Here is a 17,072-nt window from a genome sequence, read left to right as displayed (position 1 = left end):
GCTCTTCTGTGCGGTCCATTGCCGATTCCAGCCTCCTGATTGGCTGGAATCGGCACGTGACGGGGCGGAGCTACACGGAGTCGGCATCCTGCACGAGAGGCTCCATTGAAGAAAGCAGAAGACCCGGACTGCGCAAGCGCGGCTAATTTGGCCATCGGAGGCCGAAAATTAGTCGGCTCCATGGAAACGAGGACGCCAGCAACGGAGCAGGTAAGTGAAAAACTTCTTATAACTTCTGTATGGCTCATAATTAATGCACAATGTACATTACAAAGTGCATTATTATGGCCATACAGAAGTGTATAGACCCACTTGCTGCCGCGGGACAACCCCTTTAACCCTATAAGGTCAGCCCAGCCCCCACATCTCTATCATTAACCCTGTAAGGTCAGCCCAGCCCCCCACATCTCTATTATTAACCCTGTAAGGTCAGCCCAGCCCCCCACAGCTCTATCATTAACCCTGTAAGGTCAGCCCAGCCCCCCACATCTCTATCATTAACCCTGTAAGGTCAGCCCAGCTTTCGCCGGGCATCAAAAAATTGCTGTAAACTCATAATTGTTCCTCTCCACGGAAATCTTTAGTAAAAGGCGAAAGATTTATTCGATCTGAAGAGAAACCAGAGTATACAGATGGCGGCGGGCGGCAGTGCACGGGCTCCGGGCGCCGCTCATCACACCCACGGAGAGGGCGGCGGCTCCTGTGCTGCGGACTCCTCACCGGCCGCGCCGCCCGGATACAAAGTATCTCATCTGTTACCAAACCGGAGACCACCGGCAGAAGGAGCGCGGAGCGACGGGCACTGCTGAGCACCGTCCCGGAGCATTCTGGGTAAGTATGCAAATCACCAGACGTCACAGAGGCTCCTGATCAGCGAGGTCACGTGGGCACAAGTTGCTGTAAAAGACCCCGAATGTTCTTCCTCTAGTTCTTCCTGCACGCACAGAGGAACCCCAGCAGGGGGCGTCATAAACAGCAGCAGGACAGTCAGCCCTGTCGGTGCATGCCGCTCTGGGGGGCCGACTTCCTCACCATATTATATACTGCAGCTCTGCAGGCTGCTTACAGGGATTCTGCCACAATTACAAGTTGTCCCCCTCCCACAGGAGATCCACAAGACAGGGGGAACTTGCTGATTGTTGGGGGGCTCACTGTGAACCCCGATCCCTCCATATCAGTCACCCACCAACAACTACACCATGGCGGGTGAGCCTTCTGTGTCACCCTGCACAATTTGGGGTGCAGGAGGGGGCAGCTGCAGAAACTGGGGGGCAGCAGGCGGCAGCTGCAGTAACTGGGGGGCAGCAGGGGGGAGCTGCAGAAAGTGGGGGACAGCTGGGGGCAGCTGCAGAAACTGGGGGACAGCAGGGGGGAGCTGCAGAAACTGGGGGGCAGGAGAGGGGAACTGCAGAAACTGGGGGGCAGCAGGCGGGAGCTGCAGAAACTGGGGGACAGCAGGCTGCCGCTGCAGGAACTGGTGGGCAGCAGGGGGAGCTGCTGAAAGTGGGGGACAGCTGGGGGCAGCTGCAGAAACTGGGGGGAGCTGCAGAAACTGGGGGGCAGGAGGGGGCAGCTGCAGAAACTGGGGGGCAGTAGGTGGTAGCTGCAGAAACGGGTGCAGGAGGGAGCAGCTGCAGAAACTGGGGTGCAGGAGGGGGCAGCTGCAGAAACTGGGGTGCAGGAGGGGGAGCTGCAGAAACTGGGGTGCAGAAGGGGACAGCTGCGAAACTGGGGGGCAAGAGGGGGAGCTGCAGAAACAGGTGCAGCAGTGGCAGGTGCAGAATGCGGCTTGTAATCGGGGTGCACAGTTAACCCCTTATGCCCAGACACTTGTACATTCAGCAGGTCCCTGTGACAACTGAGCTGACCATCTAATCAGCGCGGGGCGTCCATGTCCGCTCATAATGAGGTCACATGTCTCTCAGTAGGACCTTTCCATGGAGTACAGTGATCAGGTGCTGGAATCCTCAGCAGCGCCTCCTCCTGGAAGGTAACGGCCCTGCGAGTCGCTCTCTGACCTTATAAGGACTCTTTCAGCGCACTTCCAATCCGTACTTCATCCGTGTCTTCCCAACCGCAAGACCGAAAAACGGCGAATCTGTTTACATGGAAGCATGAAATATGGATACCTCTGTATCCCAACCCGTCTGTATCTCATCTGTATCCCAACCCACCTGTATCTCATCCCCTCTGGATCCCAAGCTGTCTGTATCTCATCTGTATCTCATCCCGTCTGTATCCCAACCCGTCTGTATCTCATCTGTATCCCAACCTGTCTGTATCTCATCTGTATCTCATCCCTTCTGTATCCCAACCCGTCTGTATCTCATCTGTATCGCAACCCGTCTGTATCTCATCCTGTCTGTATCTCATCTGTATCTCATCCACTCTGTATCTCATCCCCTCTCCATCCCAATCCGTCTGTATCTCATCCCCTCTGTATCCCAACCCGTCTGTATCTCATCCCCTCCGTATCCCAACCCGTCTGTAACTCTGCTGTCGCAGCCTCCCACTCTTTTATCATTAACCCTTTCCAATCCAATTTTGGATTCAGGATTTCCTAAAAATCTTTCTCTTTTTGCTGTTATACAACGGTGCCATCTGCTGGCTAAAGCCAGTGTGTGCGCCAGAGAGGCTCCGACAGCGGAGTGGCTGCCAGTAGACGGAAAGAATACCCTGTTGGATGTCTTCTGACATTGGAGCTGTACATCCCGTCTGTATCTCATCAAGCTTCAATCAGAATGTAGGTAGACATCAGACAGTGGATTGGAAAAGGTTAACCCTGTAAGGAAAGCCCAGCGCCCCACAACTCTATCATTAACCCTGTAAGGACAGCCCAGCCCCCACAACCCTATCATTAACCCTGTAAGGTCAGCCCAGCCCCCCACAACTCTATCATTAACCCTGTAAGGACAGCCCAGCCCCCACAACCCTATCATTAACCCTGTAAGGACAGCCCAGCCCCCCACAGCTCTATCATTAACCCTGTAAGGTCAGCCCAGCCCCCCACAGCTCTATCATTAACCCTGTAAGGACAGCCCACCCCCCACCCCCACAACTCTATCATTAACCCTGTAAGGTCAGCCCAGCCCCCCACAGCTCTATCATTAACCCTGTAAGGTCAGCAGCCCCCCACAGCTCTATCATTAACCCTGTAAGGACAGCCCACCCCCCACCCCCACAACTCTATCATTAACCCTGTAAGGTCAGCCCAGCCCCCCACAGCTCTATCATTAACCCTGTAAGGACAGCCCAGCCCCCCACATCTCTATCATTAACCCTGTAAGGTCAGCCCAGCCCCCCACACCTCTATCATTAACCCTGTAAGGACAGCTCAGCACCCCACATCTCTATCATTAACCCTGTAAGGTCAGCCCAGCCCCCACAACTCTATCATTAACCCTGTAAGGACAGTGCAGCCCCCACAGATCTATCATTAACCCTGTAAGGTCAGCCCAGCCCCCCACAGCTTTATCATTAACCCTGTAAGAGCAGCTCAGCCCCCACAACTATATCATTAACCCTGTAAGGACAGCCCAGCCACCACAGCTTTATCATTAACCCTGTAAGAGCAGCTCAGCCCCCACAACTATATCATTAACCCTGTAAGGACAGCCCAGCCACCACAACTCTATCATTAACCCTGTTAGGACAGCCCAGCCCACATACCTCTATTATTAACCCTGTAAGGTCAGCCCAGCCCCCACATCTCTATCATTAACCCTGTAAGGTCAGCCCAGCCCCCACATCTCTATCATTAACCCTGTAAGGTCAGCCCAGCCCCCACATCTCTATTATTAACCCTGTAAGGTCAGCCCAGCCCCCCACATCTCTATCATTAACCCTGTAAGGTCAGCCCAGCCCCCACCTCTCTATCATTAACCCTTTAATGACAGCCCAGCCCCCCACCTCTCTATCATTAACCCTGTAATGACAGCCCAGCCCCCCACCTCTCTATCATTAACCCTGTAAGGACAGCCCACCCCCCACCCCCACAACTCTATCATTAACCCTGTAAGGTCAGCCCAGCCCCCCACAGCTCTATCATTAACCCTGTAAGGACAGCCCAGCCCCCCACATCTCTATCATTAACCCTGTAAGGTCAGCCCAGCCCCCCACACCTCTATCATTAACCCTGTAAGGACAGTGCAGCCCCCACAGATCTATCATTAACCCTGTAAGGTCAGCCCAGCCCCCCACAGCTTTATCATTAACCCTGTAAGAGCAGCTCAGCCCCCACAACTATATCATTAACCCTGTAAGGACAGCCCAGCCCACATACCTCTATTATTAACCCTGTAAGGTCAGCCCAGCCCCCACATCTCTATCATTAACCCTGTAAGGACAGCCCAGCCCACATACCTCTATTATTAACCCTGTAAGGTCAGCCCAGCCACCACAACTCTATCATTAACCCTGTAAGAGCAGCTCAGCCCCCACAACTATATCATTAACCCTGTTAGGACAGCCCAGCCCACATACCTCTATTATTAACCCTGTAAGGTCAGCCCAGCCCCCACATCTCTATCATTAACCCTGTAAGGTCAGCCCAGCCCCCACATCTCTATCATTAACCCTGTAAGGTCAGCCCAGCCCCCACATCTCTATTATTAACCCTGTAAGGTCAGCCAGCCCCCCACATCTCTATCATTAACCCTGTAAGGTCAGCCCAGCCCCCACCTCTCTATCATTAACCCTGTAATGACAGCCCAGCCCCCCACCTCTCTATCATTAACCCTGTAATGACAGCCCAGCCCCCCACCTCTCTATCATTAACCCTGTAAGGTCAGCCCAGCCCCCACATCTCTATCATTAACCCTGTAAGGTCAGCCCAGCCGCCACATCTCTATCATTAACCCTGTAAGGTCAGCCCAGCCCCCACATCTCTATCATTAACCCTGTAAGGTCAGCCCAGCCCCCACATCTCTATCATTAACCCTGTAAGGTCAGCCCAGCTTTCGCCGGGCATCAAAAAATTGCTGTAAACTCATAATTGTTCCTCTCCACGGAAATCTTTAGTAAAAGGCGAAAGATTTATTCGATCTGAAGAGAAACCAGAGTATACAGATGGCGGCGGGCGGCAGTGCACGGGCTCCGGGCGCCGCTCATCACACCCACGGAGAGGGCGGCGGCTCCTGTGCTGCGGACTCCTCACCGGCCGCGCCGCCCGGATACAAAGTATCTCATCTGTTACCAAACCGGAGACCACCGGCAGAAGGAGCGCGGAGAGACGGGCACTGCTGAGCACCGTCCCGGAGCATTCTGGGTAAATATGCAAATCACCAGACGTCACAGAGGCTCCTGATCAGCGAGGTCACGTGGGCACAAGTTGCTGTAAAAGACCCTGAATGTTCTTCCTCTAGTTCTTCCTGCACACAGAGGAACCCCAGCAGGGGGCGTCATAAACAGCAGCAGGACAGTCAGCCCTGTCGGTGCATGCCGCTCTGGGGGGCCGACTTCCTCACCGCCGACACAATATTATATACTGCAGCTCTGCAGGCTGCTTAGAGGGATTCTGCCACAATTACAAGTTGTCCCCCTCCCACAGGAGATCCACAAGACAGGGGGGAACTTGCTGATTGTTGGGGGGCTCACTGTGAACCCCGATCCCTCCATATCAGTCACCCACCAACAATTACACCATGGCAGGTGAGCCTTCTGTGTCACCCTGCACAATTCGGGGTGCAGGAGGGGGCAGCTGCAGAAACTGGGGGACAGCAGGCGGCAGCTGCAGGAACTGGGGGGCAGCAGGGGGGAGCTGCAGAAAGTGGGGGACAGCTGGGGGCAGCTGCAGAAACTGGGGGACAGCAGGGGGGAGCTGCAGAAACTGGGGGGCAGCAGGTGGTAGCTGCAGAAACTGGGATGCAGGAGGGGGAGCTGCAGAAACAGGTGCAGCAGCGGCAGGTGCAGAATCCGGCTTGCAGTAGTTCCCCCAGTCATATAATCGGGGTGCACAGTTAACCCCTTAGGCTCAGACACTTGTACATTCAGCAGGTCCCTGTGACCACTGAGCTGACCATCTAATCAGCGCGGGGCGTCCATGTCCGCTCATAATGAGGTCACATGTCTCTCAGTAGGACCTTTCCATGGAGTACAGTGATCAGGTGCTGGAATCCTCAGCAGCGCCTCCTCCTGGAAGGTAACGGCCCTGCGAGTCGCTCTCTGACCTTATAAGGACTCTTTCAGCGCACTTCCTATCCGTACTTCATCCGTGTCTTCCCAACCGCAAGACCGAAAAACGGCGAATCTGTTTACATGGAAGCATGAAATATCGATACCTCTGGATCCCAACCCGTCTGTATCTCATCCCGTCTGTATCCCAACCTGTCTGTATCTCATCTGTATCTCATCCCCTCTGTATCCCAAGCTGTCTGTATCTCATCTGTATCTCATCCCCTCTGTATCCCAACCCGTCTGTATCTCATCTGTATCCCAACCTGTCTGTATCTCATCTGTATCTTATCCCGTCTGTATCCCAACCCATCTGTATCTCATCTGTATCTCATCCCCTCTGTATCCCAACCTGTCTGTATCTGTATCTCATCTGTATCCCAACCTGTCTGTATCTCATCTGTATCTCATCCCGTCTGTATCCCAACCCATCTGTATCTCATCTGTATCGCAACCCGTCTGTATCTCATCCTGTCTGTATCTCATCTGTATCTCATCCACTCTGTATCTCATCCCCTCTGTATCCCAACCTGTCTGTATCTGTATCTCATCTGTATCCCAACCTGTCTGTATCTCATCTGTATCTCATCCCGTCTGTATCCCAACCCATCTGTATCTCATCTGTATCGCAATCCGTCTGTATCTCATCCTGTCTGTATCTCATCTGTATCTCATCCCCTCTGTATCTCATCCCCTCTGTATCCCAACCCGTCTGTAACTCTGCTGTCCCAGCCTCCCACTCCTTTATCATTAACCCTTTCCAATCCAATTTTGGATTCAGGATTTCCTAAAAATCTTTCTCTTTTTGCTGTTATACAACGGCGCCATCTGCTGGCTAAAGCCAGTGTGTGCGCCAGAGAGGCTCCGACAGCGGAGTGGCTGCCAGTAGACGGAAAGAATATCCTGTTGGATGTCTTCTGACATTGGAGCTGTACATCCCGTCTGTATCTCATCAAGCTTCAATCAGAATGTAGGTAGACATCAGACAGTGGATTGGAAAAGGTTAACCCTGTAAGGACAGCCCAGCCCTCACAGCTCTATCATTAACCCTGTAAGGTCAGCCCAGCCCCCCACAGCTCTATCATTAACCCTGTAAGGACAGCCCCCCCCCCCCACAACTCTATCATTAACCCTGTAAGGACAGCCCAGCCCCCACATCTCTATCATTAACCCTGTAAGGACAGCCCAGCCCCCCACATCTCTATTATTAACCCTGTAAGGACAGCCCAGCCCCCCACAGCTCTATCATTAACCCTGTAAGGACAGCCCAGCCCCCACAACTCTATCATTAACCCTGTAAGGACAGCTCAGCCCCCACAACTATCATTAACCCTGTGAGGACAGCCCAGCCCCCCACAATTCTATCATTAACCCTGTAAGGACAGCCCAGCCCCCACAGCTATATCATTAACCCTGTAAGGTCAGCCCAGCCTCCACAACTCTATCATTAACCCTGCAAGGACAGCCCAGCCCCCACATCTCTATCATTAACCCTGTAAGGACAGCCCTGCCCCCATATCTCTGTCATTAACCCTGTGAGGATAGCCCAGCCCCCCACATCTCTATCATTAACCCTGTAAGGTCAGCCCAGCCCCCCACACCTCTATCATTAACCCTGTAAGGACAGCCCTGCCCCCATATCTCTATCATTAACCCTATGAGGACAGCCCAGCCCCCCACATCTCTATCATTAACCCTGTGAGGACAGCCCAGCCCCCCACATCTCTATCATTAACCCTGTAAGGTCAGCCCAGCCCCCCACATCTCTATCATTAACCCTGTAAGGTCAGCCCAGCCCCCACATCTCTATCATTAACCCTGTAAGGTCAGCCCAGCCCCCCACACCTCTATCATTAACCCTGTAAGGACAGCTCAGCACCCCACATCTCTATCATTAACCCTGTAAGGTCAGCCCAGCCCCCACAACTCTATCATTAACCCTGTAAGGACAGTGCAGCCCCCACAGCTCTATCATTAACCCTGTAAGGTCAGCCCAGCCCCCCACAGCTCTATCATTAACCCTGTAAGGACAGCCCACCCCCCACCCCCACAACTCTATCATTAACCCTGTAAGGTCAGCCCAGCCCCCCACAGCTCTATCATTAACCCTGTAAGGACAGCCCAGCCCCCCACATCTCTATCATTAACCCTGTAAGGTCAGCCCAGCCCCCCACACCTCTATCATTAACCCTGTAAGGACAGCTCAGCACCCCACATCTCTATCATTAACCCTGTAAGGTCAGCCCAGCCCCCACAACTCTATCATTAACCCTGTAAGGACAGTGCAGCCCCCACAGATCTATCATTAACCCTGTAAGGTCAGCCCAGCCCCCCACAGCTTTATCATTAACCCTGTAAGAGCAGCTCAGCCCCCACAACTATATCATTAACCCTGTAAGGACAGCCCAGCCACCACAGCTTTATCATTAACCCTGTAAGAGCAGCTCAGCCCCCACAACTATATCATTAACCCTGTAAGGACAGCCCAGCCACCACAACTCTATCATTAACCCTGTTAGGACAGCCCAGCCCACATACCTCTATTATTAACCCTGTAAGGTCAGCCCAGCCCCCACATCTCTATCATTAACCCTGTAAGGTCAGCCCAGCCCCCACATCTCTATCATTAACCCTGTAAGGTCAGCCCAGCCCCCACATCTCTATTATTAACCCTGTAAGGTCAGCCCAGCCCCCCACATCTCTATCATTAACCCTGTAAGGTCAGCCCAGCCCCCACCTCTCTATCATTAACCCTTTAATGACAGCCCAGCCCCCCACCTCTCTATCATTAACCCTGTAATGACAGCCCAGCCCCCCACCTCTCTATCATTAACCCTGTAAGGACAGCCCACCCCCCACCCCCACAACTCTATCATTAACCCTGTAAGGTCAGCCCAGCCCCCCACAGCTCTATCATTAACCCTGTAAGGACAGCCCAGCCCCCCACATCTCTATCATTAACCCTGTAAGGTCAGCCCAGCCCCCCACACCTCTATCATTAACCCTGTAAGGACAGTGCAGCCCCCACAGATCTATCATTAACCCTGTAAGGTCAGCCCAGCCCCCCACAGCTTTATCATTAACCCTGTAAGAGCAGCTCAGCCCCCACAACTATATCATTAACCCTGTAAGGACAGCCCAGCCACCACAACTCTATCATTAACCCTGTAAGAGCAGCTCAGCCCCCACAACTATATCATTAACCCTGTTAGGACAGCCCAGCCCACATACCTCTATTATTAACCCTGTAAGGTCAGCCCAGCCCCCACATCTCTATCATTAACCCTGTAAGGTCAGCCCAGCCCCCACATCTCTATCATTAACCCTGTAAGGTCAGCCCAGCCCCCACATCTCTATTATTAACCCTGTAAGGTCAGCCCAGCCCCCCACATCTCTATCATTAACCCTGTAAGGTCAGCCCAGCCCCCACCTCTCTATCATTAACCCTGTAATGACAGCCCAGCCCCCCACCTCTCTATCATTAACCCTGTAATGACAGCCCAGCCCCCCACCTCTCTATCATTAACCCTGTAAGGTCAGCCCAGCCCCCACATCTCTATCATTAACCCTGTAAGGTCAGCCCAGCCGCCACATCTCTATCATTAACCCTGTAAGGTCAGCCCAGCCCCCACATCTCTATCATTAACCCTGTAAGGTCAGCCCAGCCCCCACATCTCTATCATTAACCCTGTAAGGTCAGCCCAGCTTTCGCCGGGCATCAAAAAATTGCTGTAAACTCATAATTGTTCCTCTCCACGGAAATCTTTAGTAAAAGGCGAAAGATTTATTCGATCTGAAGAGAAACCAGAGTATACAGATGGCGGCGGGCGGCAGTGCACGGGCTCCGGGCGCCGCTCATCACACCCACGGAGAGGGCGGCGGCTCCTGTGCTGCGGACTCCTCACCGGCCGCGCCGCCCGGATACAAAGTATCTCATCTGTTACCAAACCGGAGACCACCGGCAGAAGGAGCGCGGAGAGACGGGCACTGCTGAGCACCGTCCCGGAGCATTCTGGGTAAATATGCAAATCACCAGACGTCACAGAGGCTCCTGATCAGCGAGGTCACGTGGGCACAAGTTGCTGTAAAAGACCCTGAATGTTCTTCCTCTAGTTCTTCCTGCACACAGAGGAACCCCAGCAGGGGGCGTCATAAACAGCAGCAGGACAGTCAGCCCTGTCGGTGCATGCCGCTCTGGGGGGCCGACTTCCTCACCGCCGACACAATATTATATACTGCAGCTCTGCAGGCTGCTTAGAGGGATTCTGCCACAATTACAAGTTGTCCCCCTCCCACAGGAGATCCACAAGACAGGGGGGAACTTGCTGATTGTTGGGGGGCTCACTGTGAACCCCGATCCCTCCATATCAGTCACCCACCAACAACTACACCATGGCGGGTAAGCCTTCTGTGTCACCCTGCACAATTCGGGGTGCAGGAGGGGGCAGCTGCAGAAACTGGGGGACAGCAGGCGGCAGCTGCAGGAACTGGGGGGCAGCAGGGGGGAGCTGCAGAAAGTGGGGGACAGCTGGGGGCAGCTGCAGAAACTGGGGGACAGCAGGGGGGAGCTGCAGAAACTGGGGGGCAGCAGGTGGTAGCTGCAGAAACTGGGATGCAGGAGGGGGAGCTGCAGAAACAGGTGCAGCAGCGGCAGGTGCAGAATCCGGCTTGCAGTAGTTCCCCCAGTCATATAATCGGGGTGCACAGTTAACCCCTTAGGCTCAGACACTTGTACATTCAGCAGGTCCCTGTGACCACTGAGCTGACCATCTAATCAGCGCGGGGCGTCCATGTCCGCTCATAATGAGGTCACATGTCTCTCAGTAGGACCTTTCCATGGAGTACAGTGATCAGGTGCTGGAATCCTCAGCAGCGCCTCCTCCTGGAAGGTAACGGCCCTGCGAGTCGCTCTCTGACCTTATAAGGACTCTTTCAGCGCACTTCCTATCCGTACTTCATCCGTGTCTTCCCAACCGCAAGACCGAAAAACGGCGAATCTGTTTACATGGAAGCATGAAATATCGATACCTCTGGATCCCAACCCGTCTGTATCTCATCCCGTCTGTATCCCAACCTGTCTGTATCTCATCTGTATCTCATCCCCTCTGTATCCCAAGCTGTCTGTATCTCATCTGTATCTCATCCCCTCTGTATCCCAACCCGTCTGTATCTCATCTGTATCCCAACCTGTCTGTATCTCATCTGTATCTTATCCCGTCTGTATCCCAACCCATCTGTATCTCATCTGTATCTCATCCCCTCTGTATCCCAACCTGTCTGTATCTGTATCTCATCTGTATCCCAACCTGTCTGTATCTCATCTGTATCTCATCCCGTCTGTATCCCAACCCATCTGTATCTCATCTGTATCGCAACCCGTCTGTATCTCATCCTGTCTGTATCTCATCTGTATCTCATCCACTCTGTATCTCATCCCCTCTGTATCCCAACCTGTCTGTATCTGTATCTCATCTGTATCCCAACCTGTCTGTATCTCATCTGTATCTCATCCCGTCTGTATCCCAACCCATCTGTATCTCATCTGTATCGCAATCCGTCTGTATCTCATCCTGTCTGTATCTCATCTGTATCTCATCCCCTCTGTATCTCATCCCCTCTGTATCCCAACCCGTCTGTAACTCTGCTGTCCCAGCCTCCCACTCCTTTATCATTAACCCTTTCCAATCCAATTTTGGATTCAGGATTTCCTAAAAATCTTTCTCTTTTTGCTGTTATACAACGGCGCCATCTGCTGGCTAAAGCCAGTGTGTGCGCCAGAGAGGCTCCGACAGCGGAGTGGCTGCCAGTAGACGGAAAGAATATCCTGTTGGATGTCTTCTGACATTGGAGCTGTACATCCCGTCTGTATCTCATCAAGCTTCAATCAGAATGTAGGTAGACATCAGACAGTGGATTGGAAAAGGTTAACCCTGTAAGGACAGCCCAGCCCTCACAGCTCTATCATTAACCCTGTAAGGTCAGCCCAGCCCCCCACAGCTCTATCATTAACCCTGTAAGGACAGCCCCCCCCCCCCCACAACTCTATCATTAACCCTGTAAGGACAGCCCAGCCCCCACATCTCTATCATTAACCCTGTAAGGACAGCCCAGCCCCCCACATCTCTATTATTAACCCTGTAAGGACAGCCCAGCCCCCCACAGCTCTATCATTAACCCTGTAAGGACAGCCCAGCCCCCACAACTCTATCATTAACCCTGTAAGGACAGCTCAGCCCCCACAACTATCATTAACCCTGTGAGGACAGCCCAGCCCCCCACAATTCTATCATTAACCCTGTAAGGACAGCCCAGCCCCCACAGCTATATCATTAACCCTGTAAGGTCAGCCCAGCCTCCACAACTCTATCATTAACCCTGCAAGGACAGCCCAGCCCCCACATCTCTATCATTAACCCTGTAAGGACAGCCCTGCCCCCATATCTCTGTCATTAACCCTGTGAGGATAGCCCAGCCCCCCACATCTCTATCATTAACCCTGTAAGGTCAGCCCAGCCCCCCACACCTCTATCATTAACCCTGTAAGGACAGCCCTGCCCCCATATCTCTATCATTAACCCTATGAGGACAGCCCAGCCCCCCACATCTCTATCATTAACCCTGTGAGGACAGCCCAGCCCCCCACATCTCTATCATTAACCCTGTAAGGTCAGCCCAGCCCCCCACATCTCTATCATTAACCCTGTAAGGTCAGCCCAGCCCCCACATCTCTATCATTAACCCTGTAAGGTCAGCCCAGCCCCCACATCTCTATCATTAACCCTGTAAGGTCAGCCCAGCTTTCGCCGGGCATCAAAAAATTGATGTAAACTCATAATTGTTCCTCTCCACGGAAATCTTTAGTAAAAGGCGAAAGATTTATTCGATCTGAAGAGAAACCAGAGTATACAGATGGCGGCGGGCGGCAGTGCACGGGCTCCGGGCGCCGCTCATCACACCCACGGAGAGGGCGGCGGCTCCTGTGCTGCGGACTCCTCACCGGCCGCGCCGCCCGGATACAAAGTATCTCATCTGTTACCAAACCGGAGACCACCGGCAGAAGGAGCGCGGAGAGACGGGCACTGCTGAGCACCGGCCCGGAGCATTCTGGGTAAATATGCAAATCACCAGACGTCACAGAGGCTCCTGATCAGCGAGGTCACGTGGGCACAAGTTGCTGTAAAAGACCCCGAATGTTCTTCCTCTAGTTCTTCCTGCACACACAGAGGAACCCCAGCAGGGGGCGTCATAAACAGCAGCAGGACAGTCAGCCCTGTCGGTGCATGCCGCTCTGGGGGGCCGACTTCCTCACCGCCGACACAATATTATATACTGCAGCTCTGCAGGCTGCTTAGAGGGATTCTGCCACAATTACAAGTTGTCCCCCTCCCACAGGAGATCCACAAGACAGGGGGGAACTTGCTGATTGTTGGGGGGCTCACTGTGAACCCCGATCCCTCCATATCAGTCACCCACCAACAACTACACCATGGCGGGTGAGCCTTCTGTGTCACCCTGCACAATTCGGGGTGCAGGAGGGGGCAGCTGCAGGAACTGGGGGGCAGCAGGGGGGAGCTGCAGAAAGTGGGGGACAGCTGGGGGCAGCTGCAGAAACTGGGGGACAGCAGGGGGGAGCTGCAGAAACTGGGGGGCAGCAGGCGGTAGCTGCAGAAACTGGGGGGCAGGAGGGGGCAGCTGCAGAAACTGGGGGGCTGCAGAAACTGGGGGGCAGCAGGTGGTAGCTGCAGAAACTGGGGTGCAGGAGGGGGCAGCTGCAGAAACTGGGGGGCAAGAGGGGGAGCTGCAGAAACAGGTGCAGCAGCGGCAGGTGCAGAATCCAGCTTGCAGTAGTTCTCCCAGTCATATAATCGGGGTGCACAGTTAACCCCTTATGCCCAGACACTTGTACATTCAGCAGGTCCCTGTGACCACTGAGCTGACCATCTAATCAGCGCGGGGCGTCCATGTCCGCTCATAATGAGGTCACATGTCTCTCAGTAGGACCTTTCCATGGAGTACAGTGATCAGGTGCTGGAATCCTCAGCAGCGCCTCCTCCTGGAAGGTAACGGCCCTGCGAGTCGCTCTCTGACCTTATAAGGACTCTTTCAGCGCACTTCCTATCCGTACTTCATCCGTGTCTTCCCAACCGCAAGACCGAAAAACGGCGAATCTGTTTACATGGAAGCATGAAATATGGATACCTCTGTATCCCAACCTGTCTGTATCTCATCCCGTCTGTATCCCAACCCATCTGTATCTCATCTGTATCGCAACCCGTCTGTATCTCATCCTGTCTGTATCTCATCTGTATCTCATCCACTCTGTATCTCATCCCCTCTCCATCCCAATCCGTCTGTATCTCATCCTGTCTGTATCTCATCTGTATCTCATCCCATCTGTATCTCATCCCATCTGTATCTCATCCCATCTGTATCTCATCCCATCTGTATCTCATCCCCTCTGTATCCCAACCCGTCTGTAACTCTCCTGTCCCAGCCTCCCACTCCTTTATCATTAACCCTTTCCAATCCAATTTTGAATTCAGGATTTCCTAAAAATCTTTCTCTTTTTGCTGTTATACAACGACGCCATCTGCTGGCTAAAGCCAGTGTGTGCGCCAGAGAGGCTCCGACAGCGGAGTGGCTGGCAGTAGACGGAAAGAATACCCTGTTGGATGACTTCTGATTGGAGCTGTACATCCCGTCTGTATCTGATCAAGCTTCAATCAGAATGTAGGTAGACATCAGACAGTGGATTGGAAAAGGTTAACCCTGTAAGGACAGCCCAGCCCCCCACAACTCTATCATTAACCCTATACGGACAGCCCAGCCCCCCAGAACGCTATCATTAACCCTATAAGGACAGCCCAGCCCCCACAACTCTATCATTAACCCTGTAAGGACAGCCCAGCCTCCACAGCTCTATCATTAACCCTGTAAGGGTCAGCCCGGCCCCCACAACTGTATCATTAACCCTGTAAGGTCAGCCCAGCTCCCACAACTGTATCATTAACCCTGTAAGGTCAGCCCAGCCCCCACATCTCTATCATTAACCCTGTAAGGTCAGCCCAGCCCCCCACAACTCTATCATTAACCCTATAAGGACAGCCCAGCCCCCACAACTCTATCATTAACCCTGTAAGGTCAGCCCAGCCCCCACAACTCTATCATTAACCCTATAAGGACAGCCCAGCCCCCACATCTCTATCATTAACCCTGTAAGGTCAGCCCAGCCCCCACAACTCTATCATTACCCCTATAAGGTCAGCCCAGCCCCCACATCTCTATCATTAACCCTGTAAGGTCAGCCCAGCCCCCACATCTCTATCATTAACCCTGTAAGGTCAGCCCAGCCCCCACAGCTCTATCATTACCCCTATAAGGACAGCGCAGCCCCCACAATTATCATTAACCCTGTAAGGTCAGCCCAGCCCCCACATCTCTATCATTATCCCTATAAGGTCAGCCCAGCCCCCGCAACTCTATCATTAACCCTATAAGGACAGCGCAGCCCCCACAATTATCATTAACCCTGTAAGGACAGCCCAGCCCCCACAACTCTATCATTAACCCTGTAAGGACAGCCCAGCCCCCCACAACTCTATCATTAACCCTGTAAGGACAGCCCAGCCCCCACATCTCTATCATTAACCCTGTAAGCACAGCCCAGCCCCCCACAACTCTATCATTAACCCTGTAAGGTCAGCCCTGCCCCCCACAACTCTATCATTACCCCTATAAGGTCAGCCCAGCCCCCCACAACTCTATCATTAAGCCTATAAGGACAGCCCAGCCCCCACAACTCTATCATTAACCCTGTAAGGTCAGCCCAGCCCCCCACAACTCTATCATTAACCCTATAAGGACAGCCCAGCCCCCACATCTCTATCATTAACCCTGTAAGGTCAGCGCAGCCCCCCACAACTCTATCATTAACCCTGTAAGGTCAGCCCAGCCCCCACATCTCTATCATTACCCCTATAAGGTCAGCCCAGCCACCACAACTCTATCATTAACCCTATAAGGACAGCACAGCCCCCACAACTATCATTAACCCTGTAAGTACAGCCCAGCCCCCCACAACTCTATCATTAAAGGGGTTGTCCCGCGCCGAAACGTTTTTGTTTTTTTTCAATAGGCCCCCCCGTTCGGCGCGAGACAAACCCGATGCAGGGGTAAAAAAAAAAAACGGATAGTACTTACCCGAATCCCCGCGCTGCGGCGACTTCTTGCTTACCTTGCTAAGATGGCCGCCGGGATCTTCACCCACGGTGGACCGCAGGTCTTCTCCCATGGTGCACCGTGGGCTCTGTGCGTTCCATTGCCGATTCCAGCCACCTGATTGGCTGGAATCGGCACACATGACGGGGCGGAGCTACTAGGAGCGGCTCTCCGGCACGAGCGGACCCATTCAGAAGGGAGAAGACCGGACTGCGCAAGCGCGTCTAATCGGGAGATTAGACGCTGAAATTAGACGGCACCATGGAGACGGGGACGCTAGCAACGGAACAGGTAAGTGAATAACTTCTGTATGGCTCATAATTAATGCACAATGTACATTACAAAGTGCATTAATATGGCCATACAGAAGTGTATAGACCCACTTGCTTTCGCGGGACAACCCCTTTAACCCTGTAAGGTCAGCCCAGCCCCCCACATCTCTATCATTAACCCTGTAAGGACAGCCCAGCCTCCACATCTCTATCATTAACCCTGTAAGGACAGCCCAGCCCCCACAGCTCTATCATTAAAGGGGTTGTCCCGCGAAAGCAAGTGGGGGTATACACTTCTGTATGGCCATATTAATGCACTTTGTAATGTACATTGTGCATTAATTATGAGCCATACAGAAGTTATTCACTTACCTGCTCCGTTGCTAGCGTCCTCGTCTCCATGGTGCCGTC

General features: G+C 53.2%; 4 non-coding genes across 4 annotated transcripts; all 4 read right to left on the bottom strand.

Moving 5' to 3' along the window:
* Window positions 1-513: 513 nt before the first annotated feature.
* Window positions 514-628, bottom strand: LOC136622926 (U5 spliceosomal RNA). Its single transcript, XR_010792103.1, has one exon. It is a non-coding gene; the product is annotated as a U5 spliceosomal RNA (small nuclear RNA).
* Window positions 629-4,948: 4,320 nt separating this feature from the next.
* Window positions 4,949-5,063, bottom strand: LOC136622915 (U5 spliceosomal RNA). Its single transcript, XR_010792092.1, has one exon. It is a non-coding gene; the product is annotated as a U5 spliceosomal RNA (small nuclear RNA).
* A 4,806-nt stretch (window positions 5,064-9,869) lies between these two features.
* On the bottom strand, window positions 9,870-9,984 carry LOC136622901 (U5 spliceosomal RNA). The gene has a single exon (XR_010792081.1). It is a non-coding gene; the product is annotated as a U5 spliceosomal RNA (small nuclear RNA).
* Window positions 9,985-12,961: 2,977 nt separating this feature from the next.
* LOC136622857 (U5 spliceosomal RNA) lies at window positions 12,962-13,076 on the bottom strand. The gene has a single exon (XR_010792037.1). It is a non-coding gene; the product is annotated as a U5 spliceosomal RNA (small nuclear RNA).
* Window positions 13,077-17,072: the final 3,996 nt, after the last annotated feature.

The sequence above is a fragment of the Eleutherodactylus coqui genome, chromosome 3, assembly GCF_035609145.1.
Source record: "Eleutherodactylus coqui strain aEleCoq1 chromosome 3, aEleCoq1.hap1, whole genome shotgun sequence".
In the NCBI taxonomy this organism is placed as follows: Eukaryota; Metazoa; Chordata; class Amphibia; order Anura; family Eleutherodactylidae; genus Eleutherodactylus; species Eleutherodactylus coqui.
This window is presented reverse-complemented; position numbering and strand designations above follow the sequence as displayed.